The 16136-nt window shown below is 35.9% G+C and overlaps 1 long non-coding RNA gene across 1 annotated transcript; it reads left to right on the top strand.

Annotated features, from left to right (window-relative positions):
- Window positions 1-1431: 1431 nt before the first annotated feature.
- On the top strand, window positions 1432-10015 carry LOC144224817 (uncharacterized). Its single transcript, XR_013333155.1, has 2 exons — window positions 1432-1597; window positions 9857-10015. It is a non-coding gene; the product is annotated as an uncharacterized LOC144224817 (long non-coding RNA).
- Window positions 10016-16136: the final 6121 nt, after the last annotated feature.

Raw genomic sequence — 16136 nt, 5'->3', positions numbered from 1 at the left:
CAAAAGATTGAGATGATCCTTAGTCCATTTAAAATATTTCAATATGCAATTCCACATAAAATAGTTGTTCTTTTATATTTCTTCTTACATTTAATACTCATCTGCTTATTAATCATTTAATCAGCAAATATTTTGAGCCCCTACCATGTGCAACATATTGTTTCTAGGCACTGAAGGTATAGCAGGGAAACATACTGTCAAAAAATTCCTGCCCTTGTACAATTGCCTTTCTAGTGTGGGAGACTGAAAATATGTAAATAAAATACTTTGTATATTAGATAATGATATGTGCTAAAGAGTCAAAGAAAAATATAGAATCTTATTTTTTAACATGAATTATGTACTGAAATATGGACATGAGGGAGTCTGAAAAATTTAGTTACCAGGCTTAAAGAAGAATATAAAAGAGTCTGAGAACAAATGCTGGAGGCCAAAAGAAAGAATAGGTAGAAGAGTATTTATTACTTTGGCCAATATTTAAAATTTCAATCTTCAGCAATAGTAAAAACAACATGATTATTTCTAATATAATAAAGCTATTCTTCATGCAAAAATGTCTCAATCTGTCCTCTCAAAACAGGGTCCCAAATTACCACCAATCACTATATCCATCCCTGAGTAATGGTAATTCTTCCTTAAGTTTTGCTGCAATTCATCCTTCATATATTTAGTTCCTAAAAATTAATTTATATGAACCATCAACAATTTATGGAAATTAGTAAATGAGGTATAAGGAGTAGATAAAAAGCTAACATGCACAAACATATAACTAATAAGACAAGTAAGACTATATAGATATGTATAATTATTAAAATTCTCTGGTTTGCAATGGGTCACAGAGCTGTAGTTTAAAGTTTTAGTTTGTCCTTTTACTGAGCATTCATTGTTCCCTTGCTTTCCTCCAACATTTAGCTGGTGTGATTTAAATCTTCATTTACAAAAGGGTCAGAAACTTTGTTGATTCTGTCTTTAGTGGGTTCCTGTAGATTTCCAGGGAGTATTAAAAAGTAACTCCCCAAAAGAAAATCCCAGATTCAGACCTATGACTCTCTGTCCCTATTTTTAAGCAATATTATATTGGACACTATGCCAAAAACTAAATGGTATAGTGTTTTAACTGTACGGCCAGGAAATAGACCCAAAATGGAAAGCTGAGATGAGCTTTCTAAGCTGATGGTATCTGAATTTGTTGATAACTTCTTTGCTACTCTGATGCTTGTTCAGTTGGCTCACATTCAGCGTGACCATGTTAGTCCAAGCGGAGCTTACGTAGGCTATAAACATGAACTTTCCCTCGCAGATCTCACCTGGAGCCACCATTGGTGCCAAGTGCTTAGCCAGCCAATGTAAAGGTCAACACTGACTCAATAATGGGGCTTTATGTCCCAGGGGAACCAGCCAGTCACCTGGTGGGAGGATAATTATAGGAGATCCTTTTCATAATGGAGAGGCCAGAGATTTCTCCTCATAGAAATAAACCTGTTGGATATGGATTTTCCATATCCATTTTCCCCTCAATGTTTGCAATGCTTCTGTAAAAGTCACCTTTTTGACATCCGAATGTTTCATCATCATGGTGCCCACGGCACTCAAAGGGGTAAGTTGCTACACAAGTCATGTCTTTGAAGCTTATGTGTTTGTGTACCACTCTTACAAAAAAAAGCAATGTGTTATTATTATTATTCCTTTATATCTCAAAAATCTCATATAAATATATGTGGTTAGCAGAATATTAATCTCATTGAAGATGCTTAAAAAAAGACAATTTGATAAGTATAATGCCAGGATCCCTTGCAACACAGGAGAGGGTATAGGAAGATACGTAGATAACTACAGACTGACATACAGAAAGGCACTGGAAGGTTTTGCCCAGGCAGATCATACGAGTTATCATCATGACTCATAGGAGTTATCATAATCCCCCTGTAGATTGAAAATGTGTCGATCAGATGTAGACACTGTGAACATAGAGTTTAATGTCTGAGGCTTCTGAACACAGGATTACACAGTTAAGTTGAGAATATCATTTTTTAAAATATTATAAAAAGTTTTATCAACAAAATGCAGAAAGTTCAAAGAACATTACCTGACACAGACTATGAGTGAGAGAAAAAAAAAGTGAAGACAATATATTGGTTGAACTGAATCTTGAGTGATGAAAATAAATTAGGCATCAAAGACAAATGGGAAAGTTTCTAGGAAGGCAGAATAAATGTTAATTACGACTGGGAAAGTATTTGCTCCTATCAGGGAATGACAAGCAATTCCTAACATAAGTTAGGTGTTAGGACGAGCTGAAAGACCTTCTAATTTCTAGAGGAAATCCAAAACTGTCTTTCCTCCTAAAGAAGCAAAGCTTTCTTGTACGTGTTGGAGAAAAAGCTTTTTTGTTAACAACAAATCTAGAGCGCTCTACTTGGGTAGAGTTGGGTAGAAGAAGAAGTTTTGCCAATAAGAATAAAGGGATGTTGATAGAACTAAAACAGCCATAGGTTTTTGTGACTCGCACCATTTCCCCTTCAATGCCCTTGTTTTCTTTCAACCAGTGGCTATGTCAGTATAGTCCTGATTAATGTAGAGGAGGTATTGAACCTTGGATGATCAAAGGGGAATCAAACAAACTCCATATTGGAAAGGAGGCAGAAATAGGCCACAAAAGCTTCTCTGCTGTGGGCTTTTTATTTTTTAATGTTTTTTTTTTTTTTTTTATTTCTAGGAAAGAGAGAGAGAGAGAGAGAGAGAGACAGCGTGAGCAGGGGAGGGTCAGAGAGAGAGGGAGTCACAGACTGAAACAGGCTCCAGGCTCTGAGCTGGCAGTCAGCACAGAGCCCGACGTGGGGCTCGAAACCACGAACCGCGAGATCATGACCCAAGCAAAGTCGGACGCCCAACCGACTAAGCCACCATGGCGCCCCACTGTGGGCTTATTTTTATTGGAGACATCTTAGATTCTGGCAGTCCAAACTAAATCAATAGAATCAGAAACGAGAAAGAGTTCTGTGGGCCATGTCCTAGCAATAAATGAGAATGTATATTTTCCACTAATGGTACCCATGATAGATAGAATAATCATTGGATTAACATAAATAGGCCCAGAGTAGGTGGCCAGTCAATGGTTTGAAGGAATTGAGTTCTTATATTGGCTGTTCATACTTTATAACAGGTAATGCTAATAATAATCAAAGTTTCTTTGAAAAGGATCTGTTCTATAAACTAATTCGACTAAAAATGAAGTAATACTGAATAAGATAAAAAATAATTTATATCCAAAAATGTGTTTTCCAATGTAGAATATATGGTAGTCTAAAAGCCTCATTTAAGTCCCTAATTCTTTTTTTTTTAAATGTTTTATTTATTTCTAGGAGAGAGAGAGAGACAGCGTGAGCAGGGGAGGGTCAGAGAGAGAGGGAGATACAGACTCTGAAATAGGCTCCAGGCTCTGAGCTGGCAGTCAGCACAGAGCCCGATGCGGGGCTCGAACCCACGAACCGCGAGATCATGACCCAAGCGAAAGTCCGACGCTTAACCGACTAAGCCACCCAGGCGCCCCTTAAGTCCCTAATTCTTGATAATTTCTGTAATAAATCATTACTCACATCTTTTGGAAAGTTCTATAATCTAGGTAGAATTATCTGTCACACTTTACATAAGTTGTACAGGTTGGGGTATACATCTGTTTACCAGTGTGTATCACCTTGGTGCTATTCCCTCCATAAAAAAAAAAAAAAAAAAAAATAGCCCCACAGCTTGGAATTTAAATTTGTGCTCCCCTTTGCTTGTTTGTTTGTTTGTTTGATGATATATAGATACTATGAAATATTTTGCCCTGTAAACTACTAAAAGGACCATATCCATCTCTATCTAATTTTTGAGCTTTATCATTAACAGAGGCTTAGCAGAGGTTTCTTTAAGAAGAGGTGGTTTTATATTACATGCTGTAAAAATCACAGTTCAAAATTACCTGAGTAAATTTATTTTCCTTAACAAGTGCTTTATAAATATTCATTTTAAAAGTCCTGTTTATAAATTGAAACGGTCCTTTGCAAATGTCCAATTACAATCATTTGACAAGTATAAATACACTTTGTGGCGAACAATACTCTGATTTATGCAGATCCCATTAGATATGACTGCGGACTATAATTATCCTAGTGGACTATAATTTTGCCTGCCTAGTCATTCACAGAGTTTAATGCACTCAACTGAGACGGAATTCTTGAAGCTGCTTCTAATAGTGGCAATGATGTATGTGTCACCGCCCCTTCTAATTCTGTTTTTGCTTGAATAAGTAATCTCAGCTAGAACCTCATTCGTATCATTTTGCTCAACTCAACAGGTCCAAAACAAAATAATAATATGAATAGCAAGTTATTTTTACTCAGCCAAAAAACCCAAACAAACAAACAAACAAAAAACTTGTTTGCAACCTTTGTAGATATTTTTTTTGTTTAGTATATTTGGTCACTAGAGGTTAAACACATTGCAAGTTAAATTATTGCCTTGCTGAAGTAAATTGCCTCTTTTAGAGAATATTATACACTCGCAAGAAATTACAGCTAAAATATATGTGTCAAGTTTGAACAAAAAAATACATGTTTACGCCCCTATTTTAAATGCATGACCCGTCATTTATCTTAACGTGGTAGATAAAACCAGTTTTTAGAATTTAATACACCTTTAGTGATAGTAAATAACAACGTATAACCCAACTTAATCACAAGAGAGCATATACCCAAATCTCTTTAGCAAAGTGTTTGCATGACATCAAGTCAACCAGGTGATTAAGAAAAATCACCTGGTGTGGCACCATTCAAAGCCACCTGCATGTGAACACAATCTTAAATAGCACCATACTGATCCTGAAAAGTCACCATGTTATGGCGTTTTTCAGCTGACATTCACCAAATAGTGGTGAAATGTGGTCCTATTTTTCTAACTTACATGACATTCTATGTAGAACAGAGTTTATTATGAGAGCAATTCTCTTATTTTTTTTCTCAACCCAGCAGAAAGATGCAACTAAGAGGAATTATTCTTTCAATTTGCTAGTATGATATTGCTTTTATTGACTGAGTTCTTAGCACAAAAATAAAGTAAGATATGCAATCCCAATCAAATTCCCAACAAGTTAATTTATAGATATCTACAAATTGATACTAAAGTTTATATAGAGAGGCACGAGACCTCAAATAGACAAAACAATATTGAAGGGGAAGAACAAAGTTTGAGACTAATGCTATACAACTTAAAGATTTACTTTACAGCTCTAGTACTCAAGAAAGCATGGTATAGGTGAAAGAACTGAAAACTGATCAGTGGAAGAGAAAAGAGAGCCCGGACATAACCCCACATATAGTGAAATGATTTTTAACAAAGGAGGAAAACAGTCTTTTTAACAAATGGTGTCGGAATAACTAGACATCTACACTCAACAACAACAAGAAAAAAGAAGCTAGACAGAAACTCTTCACAAAAGAATAACTCAAAATGGCTCACAGACTTAAAACCATAACACTCCTAGAAGATAACAGGAGGAATATTATAGCAAAATTGGATATAGCAATGACTTTTTAGATATAACACACCAAAGACAAAATCCACAAAGAGATAATTGATAAACTGGACCTCACTGAAATTGAAAACCTCTTCTCTGTGAAAGACAATGTCAAGAGAATAATAAGACAAGCCACAGGCTGGAAGAAAACATTTTTAAAAGATACATATGATAAAGGACTATTATGCTAAATATATAGAGTATATAAGTATATATATAAGTACAGTAGGTATCATAGGGGGCCTCTTAAAACTCAACAATAAGAAACAAACAACCTAGGGGCACCTGGGTGGCTCAGTCAGTTAGGTGTCTGACTTCGGCTCAGATCATGATTTCATAATTTGTGAGTTCAAGCCCCACATCGGGCTCTACACTGACAACTCAGAGCATGGAACTTGCTTCAGACTCTGTGTCTCTCTCTGTCTCTGCCCCTCTCCTGCTCACACACACTCTGTCCCTCCCTCTCAAAAATAAAATAAAAACATTAAAAAATTTTTTAGTAAAAAGCAACCTAATTAAAAAATGGGCCAAAGACCTTGAGATATATACATGGCAAATATGCATATGAAAAAAAAGTTCCACATCCTATGTCATCAGGAAAAAGCAAATTAAAGCAACAATAAGATACCCCTACACACTTTTTAGAATAGACAAATGTGGAACACTGACAACCCCAAATGCTGGTGAGGATGTGCAGCAATAAGAATTCTCATTCATTGCTGTGAATGAGAATGGGTGGGAAGGCAAAATGGCACACAGCCATTAAATAAATAATTACTTTATTATTATCCATACAAAGATGTACTTCAATATTTTTCACAATTGCAACATCATAAAAATTGCTAAACTGTTAAATTACTATGGTCTACATCCATTAAAATTCTAGTCAATTTGAAGAAGATGCATTATATTATTTCAGAGGATGCTTGACAGGAAATCCCTTTCATACTAAGAAATTAACAATTTCTATATACTTGCCTTCTATACATAACACTACCCTCAGTTTACAATTTCTGTATTCGACTTTGGACACCAGAAAGCCCCAAATTCCACATTTAAATGGTATAAAGAATTAACAGTTTTGTTGAGACAAAAAGTGATTTTTTGAGATTAAAAAAGATAGTGGCATAGGCTTATTCATGCTCCATCTGTCGTTCCACTCTCTCCAATGGCAACTTCAAGGCACATTAAATGTACTTTGTGCTTCCTAAAAAAAAATCCTTGCACAATAGACCCACTCAGAGATGAAATCAGAGGAGTTCCAAAGAAAAAGAAATGTTCCCTTTCTCAGGAGCCTGGCTAATTGTATGTGCATTCATTTTGATTGATTTTTAAGACTGATGGAAAGAAAGTAACTTTTCAGTGCAGAAACAATTATGGCAGGAACTGCTATCCTTTACTGAATGAACAATGCTGTTTATAAAGGAAGACAATTACAAAGGTTTGTTTCCGGCTGCTAATTTTGCCAGGGTACTGAATTAGTATGACACTGCTGGGGGCTGCTGGAAACCTTTATGATACATGAGCAGGAAGGAGCGGGCCTGATGAGTGGCGTTAATCATCAAAAGCTCCAGCTAGTGAACTAGTGAATGTGTCAACAGAGGCCAGAGAGGAGTTACCCCTGCCTCCACCCCCCAAAATCAATTTTGAAGGAAATGTCAAGTAAAAGCAAACGCAACCCAAATCTTTGATTAATTTTACGTGAATCAATTAGAGGCAAGAAACAATTCTTGGTGCGAACAAAGTAGTTTATGTGAGAGGAAAATCAACAAAAAAATTAGCCCATCTGTATTTTCTCCTTTTCAGCACTTTACTTTCATTAGTTTGTAGAGCTGCCTTAACAGCTCTAGCAAAAGTACAATGGGGTGCCTTAAACAAACAGACTTTATTGTCTCACTGTTCTGGAGTCTGGAAGTCCAAAATAAACATGCTGGAAGGCTTAGATCTTTCTGAAGGCTGTGAAAAGAATCTGTCCTGTGCCTCTCCTTTCTGATGATTTGCTGGCAGTATTTGGCTTATAGAAACATCATCCCATTTCTGCCTTTATTATTCACACAGCTTTCTTCTTCTGTGTGCCTGTCTCCAAATTTCCCTATTTTATAAGGACATTGGTCATACTGGATAAAGGCCAACCCTGATAACCTCATTTTAATTTGACTATTTCTGTAAAGATCCTATCTCCAAGTAAAACCACATTCACTGAGGATTAGGAATCCAACGTATCTGTAGAGGTGAGGATACATGATTCAACCCACAACATGATTTAAAAAAAATAGTGGGGGGTGCCTGGGTATCTCAGTTGGTTAAGCGTCCCACTCTTGATTTAGACTCAGTTCAGGACCTCAAGGTTTGTGAGATCAATCCCTTGTCATAGCTCTGAGCTGACAGTGCAGAGCCTGGTTGGGATTCTCTCTCTCTGCCCCTCCCCTGCTGGTTCTTATTCTCTCTGTCCCTCTCTCTCTTTCAAAATAAATAAACATAAAAAAATAGTGAATAAGTTGGACTTTGAATCTATATCTAAACATTTAAAGTGTGCTTCAAGGATAAAACATACACTTACCAAAAAATTTGCAAGGGGAAGAGCATGGAAATCCGTGCATCTTAAAGCTCTGAAATATTGGCAAATTAAAACCTATGTTGCCATTGTTGTCATTGTTCCTGTTATTGTTGTATCTCATAAAGATAGGATCATTAAATGCTAGCTCTGGAATGCCACGCCGTTTTCTACATGAAGAATCCAAAGTTGCCTTCATGTTTAAAATCCTGAAGAAATTATATACCCATACCAATTCAGTAGAAATCCTAACAGCACCCTAAACAGAAATCAGACACAGTTTATTCTTTCTGTGTATATTCTGTAGGTCTTCCACCTGGTGGCCACAAAACATAAAATTATCTTTTTTAGTTTTGCTATATGAATAAAATCATCACATGTAGGTTCTGAAGTGAAAAGTAAATTGAAAGATTATACATGATTACTTCTATGGCAAAGAAAATACTCATCAGAAGGAAGAATACTGTCAAAGAGAATTAACATAGTATGTGTCAAGTGCTGAACGTAAGAGAATCATGTTTTACATTTCACAAGCCATTTAACATCTCTATTGTTTTAAGGTCGCTGCAGGAATGATTGTATTACAAGGGTTATTTTTCACTTTATAGGTGGTAAATGCCAATGTGAACATGATAATGCTTTCAATCATCAGTGACCATGTTGGACAGACATATCTTGCAAACACATTTGGTTTCCATACCATCCATGTATCCTAGGATTGCCAACTCTCCTACAGAAAACTATTGCCAAGACAGGTTAAATAACAGCTTTGGGTTTTTTGTTTGTTATTTTTTCAAGCCTTGCAGCTGTGAAAGCCCTATTTCCATCTTCATAGTTTTCCTTCAATCCGAGTTTAAAATACAGGATTCTTGCTTCCCTAAGGCTATTTGCAACGTTAGGTACTGACAACCAAGTCTGACCACTGACCCACTCCAATCTGCAGCTAATTATGTTTGACAAGAAAATCTTGATTCAATCACAACATTTAGCAACTCATTTCTTCTCCGGGTCTTTTAAGCTTTTCTAGAATATTGCATAACCAGCTGCTTTGCCATTTGCCTATGTTTAGTCAAATGAGGGATTGCACTGCATTATATTATGATAAAAGCAGGCTGCGTTTGCCAACATGAAATAGTAACTATGATAGTACAACTTACATGAGTTTTTTTTTAAGTTTTATCCGGTACTCTTACAATGCCTTTTTTAAAATTAAACTTAGTCTTTGAAAATGGATTGGCAGATATTAATGTCATTTATAGCAATAGGATTTCACATTTATGAAATATTTTGTAAGAAAAATATCCAGATGCTAAAAGAATTTTATTTCTTAGAACCACATTTGCCATTTTTTATGGTTAATCTTACTGTGCTTACCTAGAGCTAACTCCCTGTAACACTTAGCATTCCATGCCACATAACAGATATTCAACAGATATTGACTAAATAGAACTATTATGAGAATAATAATTATTTCAAAAACCTTGAAATAGGCCCTTTTCAAAGCACTTAAAATTGATCATCTCATTTTAGTTATCATAGCAGCCCTAGGAAGTAATTATTATTATTCCCATTTAAAAAAAAAAAAAAGGCTAAATAAGGTATCAAACAATGGGAGAGTACAGATGAGTTTGCACCTAGGCTGTCTAACCTCAGAACTCATGTTATAATTATTATGCTGTTCTTCTTTTTAAGTGTGGAGGTATTTAAAAAATAAAGGGAGCTAAAAGTGTGTTTTGTTTTTATTACAGAATAATCTTGTAATGCATGGTGGCACTGAAATTCTGGGAAAGTCCTGTGACATTGTGAAGCCCATTGCATCGCTTCCTTAGACTGAGTCAAAGCAGCATCAATGTTTCCCCTCTAATGACTTTATGTTTGAGTATTATGAACATTGTATATGCTTGCAATGATTTAGCAGACGTTTAGTATCTTGGGTTCTCACCATAAAGAATCCTTAAATAGGAAAACATTAAGTAACCCTTCTCCTGCCTCCCCCTCCCAAAAACAAAAGCAAAACAAAACAAAAAACTCAGCCAATTGTGTTCCCATACAAATAGCTCAGTGCCAAAGTTTTTTTTTTTTTTTAATGTTTATTTATTTACTGAGAGAGAGTGGGGCGGGGGGAGGGTCAGAGAGAAAGGGAGATGGAGAGCCAGGGTCCCTACAGTCAGCACAGAGCCCGATGCGGGGCTTGAACTCACAAACCATGAGATGATGACCTGAGCTGAAATCAAGATTTGGAAGCTTAACCAACTGCGCCACCCAAATGTCCCTCAGTGCCAAAGTTCTTTATGTCTTCAGGGTGTGTTCTTGTGAGCATGGCAATTTCAGAAAGTTATAGATAATTTAGTTCCAAATCATTATTCAATAGATTTTTTTAAAAAAAAATGGTATTTTGACAAACAATTTATACTGAAATGTTGTTTAGTTTAGATATAAATATACATATATAAACATGGAGAAATGATTGATAGAATAGAAATAGGCCCTGTGAAGTTATATGCCCCCTCTCATGTTAATTTAGATAAGGGTATGTGATTATTGGATCATACTTAAGTCATACATCCCAGTTAAAAGCATTTTCTCATGCCAAACCATTATTATCTGTAAAATGTTCTAGAGTATGTATGCAATGCTATTTATTTTGTTTCCTTGTTTTGAAAATCTCAATCTTATACCATTTTAATGAAAATTATTACTTTTTAATTTCTTACTGGTTATTAAGGATCAAAAGAGAGGTAATAATGAGGATTAAAGAAATTAGTGGTAGTAGAGCTAGATTTAAAAAACTTTATAGCTATGTCAAAGATGCAGATATATTGGTACAGCCATATAATTTTATAGCTATATCAAGGAAGTGAACTTGAGGAGTAAACCTGATGCAAAGAGAGCAGAGGAACAGGCACTATTACATTTAGTAGCTGGCCATTTGTGTAGAACTGATTATGCTGGCTAATTCCAAGTTCTGTAGAATTGCTCAGAGAATGTAGGATAGGGTGATCTCTTGTGTTCCCTGAAATTATAAGGTCTTTACGACTCTCTAATAAATAACATCTTGGAGGCTTTAAAGAACAGAATAAACAGGATTAACTTCACCTGAAAATACCTAAGGCTCATAGCCATTGTAGTTTGAATCGTTCCAACTATAGTGCTGAAATCATAGAAACATAACACAAAAGACTTGCTTGAATGAGAACTAGTTTAGCTTCTGCTAAAAGCAAACATATACAAATACATGATCTGTAGTGCTTGCTGATTTATGATTAGAATAGCCAGGCAAATGTGGCCACAGAACTCAGAATTACCTGTTAGTTGAGAGGTGTGGGTGTTGTGGAAGATTTAAGCATGCTTAGACCACTGGTTTGTATAATTTACGAAATTATAAATATCATCCATTACATTGTATACCCCAATACAAAAGAGTGAAGTCATTATTGAACATCTGCCAGTGGATCAATATTAACATTTTTTCTGTCTCCCCACAAGCTGAGAAGAAATGTAGTCAAACATAATTCTCCCAGATATGTGATACATGATATTACACAGGGGAAGTCAGCATTCTTGGTTAGAATTCTTGGAATTCATATTTTGGCATGAGCCTCAATTGAAATTGTAGCCCCATATGCAAGAATAGTATCATTGTCCACTGCTCCAAGATTCACTGTTAGGAATACTCTGGACTGAATGTTTGGGGCCTCTCAATATTCATATGTTGAAGTCTTAATGACCAATGTGATGCATAAGGAGGTGGAACCTTGGGACAATCTTAGACGTGAATGTGGAGTCCTCATGAATTCAATCAGTGCCCTTATAAAAGATTCCATAGAGTTCCCTAGCTCTTTCTACCAAATGAGGATATACCGAAAAGGTAGCTAGCTAGCTATGAACCAGGAAGTGGATTCTCACCAGATACTGAATCTTTGATCACCATGGTCTTGAACTTCCTAGCCTCCTAAACTGTAAGAAATAAGTATCTGTTGTTTATGAGCATTTTGTTTATGGAATGTTGTTATAGCACTCTGAAATAACTACGACAGGAGGTTTGAAGATCAGTACTACTTATGCTTAGTGGAACTGGCAGCAAGAAACCCGAATTTCACCTGTCTTCCTTGACTAGAAAGCCTCCTTTTTTGGGCTTTTGAGGAAAGCAGAACATGGTGTCTTTAGTAAATAGGCTTTTTACCATATAAACCTGGCATCCACGATCATGGGGTCGGTTTCACTGTAAGAAACTATGGTACACATCTTATTTGTGCTGTCAGTAGCAAGAAAAGTGGCTGTGCTCCATCATTTACTAATCCATCTTTAACCCCACTCCCTCGCTCCACTTCCAGTGACGGATTCAACTTGTGTAATGACAGTGAGGAGTCACAGATGGATTCTAATCAGCATCCACATGCAAATATTTTTAAAAATGTATTTTGTTCATCCTTCTGGTTGGTTGTGGAGCACAACTTGGCTTATTGTGAGCACTTAGCTGAGAGCCTTTCGAATCATTTTCTGATTGTGGATCATTCCACAAAAGAAGAAATGAGGGTGTCTTATGCTGTAGCATACTAGCCACCTATATCTTTCCCTGATGGGAGAAAATGGATTGCAAATTTTCCTGTGTCATTGTAAGCTACCCTGTGAAACTTTTTTGGAAGGGTGATTAGAAAACATCTGTAATCATCAGTGAAAGGACAGCCAATTTGCATGTGCCAGTTCATCCATCTTTCCTCCTCCTGGACAGTGGGGTACAAGAAATGAGACCCTTCTGCTTTCTTCTGTAGAACCTTATCTTGAATTGCAAAAATATACAGCTCCATATGGACTCCAAATGGCTTTTTAATAGGCTGCCCAGTGTTTCCCTGGAACTCACAAAGAAAGGCATTGTTGGGGGGAAGTGGGCTTTCACAGCTGTGAGAGGTAAGATCTGTGAGTTTGGAGAGCAGATTATCCACAGTTAAGAAAAATGCAATATTGTATGCATGGTGTTTTCTCTGTCGTGTCATATTCTTAAGCCTCAGGGACCGGAAAATGTCCATCAAGTTGTTTCAGTCAGGGATATACTCTTGGTCTCTGGCAAATGTAAGAATTCCCTGAAATATTTCTCCCAGTTCAACTTGATTAGATTTCACAAGAGCTAGTATATCAGTAGTTCTGAAGAAACTACAAGGCAGACATGTCATGCAAGAGACTCTGAGAAATGAAAATCAGAGAAACAATCTAATTTAGAGATATGTATGGAGAACCAGATGACATAGTACAGGAGACAAAAATGATAACCAAAAAAACAAAACAAAACAAAAAAACAAAAACTAGAAACCAACAGGGTAGCACAAAGATCTGGGAGTTAGAACTTACATGAAAGTATAAGCAAATTAGAAACATATTGTGTGTAAGCAATGATGAAAGACCTATGATTCACATGCCAGCTAATATCCTTTATTGCTTGGCAACTGGCTAGTATATAATGCATTCAGGAAGTCAAACTACTTGGAATTGTCATAGGTAGGCTTAGGAATTGTTTAATTATTGATGTAAATGTTATCACCCAAGATGTTATTAAAAGTGAGAAAAGAAATCAATATAGATTCCAGAAGAACATGAGTTTCTAATTAAGGGTCAAAGAAAGAAGGTCCACAAAGAAGGTGATAGGGTCAGAACGGTGGACCAATGGAGCCAGTAAGGAGGAGTGTTCTGACAAAAAAAGGAGAAAATAGCGGAAAAGGTCACGTAGTAGAGAAGATGGAGATTGCTGGAAAAACACCGATTGTGCCATTTAGACAACCATTGGTTCAATGGGAAGAGTTTTAGCACATTGATGCAGATGAAGTCAGAAATCCAAGGGGACAGTAAATTCGGGTGTGAAAGTAAAGAGACAAATAGAGGAGGGGGCTTATTAAGGGAGAAGTGCTTAAGTTTCTAATGGAAGGAAACTGTTTACATATGTAGGCAGGAAGGAGATAAGGAGGGAGAGGTAGAAGTCTAATGGGTTTTTACAGACATTTTATCTTATTTTATATAACATTTTATACTTCTATTTATATGTGAGTTGGGGTGGGTAAGTCAGAGCTTAAAAATTAAATTTATGTTTCCATGCCTATAAATTAAAAAAATAAAAGTAACCTGAAATGAATTAGGAGGCTGGGTAAACTCTGACATCAAATTATTATGAGTCCTTGACAGAAAGTAACACTAGAGTAAAGCAATTCTCCTCTTCTCCATTCATCATAAATTCCTGTTCAAAAATCTGGTGACCCTGTGGCCAGAACTAAAGGAATCAACTGTGTGGCTAGTGCTTTCCAACCCTCAGAGAGATGCATTTAAATCTACGAATCTATTTAGGAAATAGGAACCCTAAAGAACAGCCCCTTCTCCACCAAATACACATCTGTGTCTGCATAGACTAAAATAGTTGGAGATTCCTGGACAGAGAACACTGAAGGTAAAACTGGAGGTTCACAAAATGCTGGATTTTTTTTTTTTATTCACTTGGCAAAGAGAGTATCTGAGCATTCTTAGGAATACTACTTATGGGATTTATTCTAAACAATCAAGCACATGAAAACCACAATGAATTACAAATTAATTATAATTAATTAGGTGATATAAAAACTGCAAGGGATCAAATACACATCTCCCATTCTCTTGCTGCTCAGAGTATTACTGTTAATATTTTGTTTCTTTTACTTTGAAAACTTTTTAAATTTGTTTTAACCTGATAGAGTTATAGAGAAAACCAATTTTCATTTAAATATGGATAAGCATTTCCTGTGTTATAAAACTGTGTAAAAATAGTTATAATAGTTTTATAATATTCTATACTATGCCAGCAAATTAATTTATATAAAAAAGGTCTCAGTGTTAAAATGTAGGTAATAGATTAAACTATTGTAAGAGTTTGGTGAATTTTTATGGTAATTAAGGATTTTTTCCTTGGTATATGTTCTCAGAAATAGAATTTCTGAGTCATATGTACAAAAAATTAAGTGGATCCTGATATTGCAAAATTTTCTCAAATATACATTCAATTTAAATTCCCACTTAGGCAAAGTCTGCATGGTTCTTTGTTCTCATTAAGGTGACTACTGCCCATTAAGCATATCTTTTTATTAAATATATATATTTCTTATTGAATAAACATTTTTGATAAGAAAACATTTTACTATTGTTTACATTAAACAGTACTTTTTAACTAGAACACATTCTACTATATATCTTTATCCTCTGTGATTTTTCCTTGATTATAGACATTCTAAAACCTTGCAGTATTATCTCTTCATTTATATGAGGTTTAAACAATGTCCTCAATAATGTTCACTTCATGGGATAGACTAATCCACAATTGAACATGTATGTGTAAGGTTCAGGAAGAGGGTTTAGGGAAAGAGAAGTTGAAGTTAAAGTTTGGGAATCTATTCTAGGACAACATGATAACAAGAAGAGTTTGAGGCTCATAGACTGGGGCCAAAAAAAAATGGTCCAAGGGACTGATGATCCCAGTGACACTAAAGACCAGATGTGCTTATTTTAAAGAAAACAGGGAGTTAGGAGGGATAATAAGCTGATTTTCATTAAAGGCTGTACAATGAAGTTAATGTTTCTGGTTTAAGCATTCCTGGTTGATGCTGAAATCCACAGAATTCTTAAAAGAATTGGGTGCTGGATGCCTCGGTGGCTCAGTCAGTTAAGAGTCTGACTCTTGATTTTGGTTCAGGGTTCTGACCGTTGTCAGAAAGGAGCCTGCTTGGAATAGTCTCTTTTCCTCTGTCTCTCTGACCCTCCCCTCCTCTCAAAATAAATAAATAAACTTAAAATACATACATACATACATACATACATATATAAAAGAATTGAGTGCTGAGTGGGATGGAAGTGAAATCATTGGAAGTGAAGTGAAATGAATGGGGGTGGGGGGGAGGTATTGAACCGGACATTCAAGGTAATGCAAGACATTGTTGCAAAGTCTCTGAATCTAAAAGCCAAGATGAGACGTTGGGTAGCTGTATCCAGATAGTTTAAGCTTCCAAGCATCTTTGTTTT

Source organism: Crocuta crocuta, unplaced genomic scaffold (genome assembly GCF_008692635.1).
Source record: "Crocuta crocuta isolate KB4526 unplaced genomic scaffold, BGI_CrCroc_1.0 scaffold112, whole genome shotgun sequence".
Lineage (NCBI taxonomy): Eukaryota > Metazoa > Chordata > Mammalia > Carnivora > Hyaenidae > Crocuta > Crocuta crocuta.
This window is presented reverse-complemented; position numbering and strand designations above follow the sequence as displayed.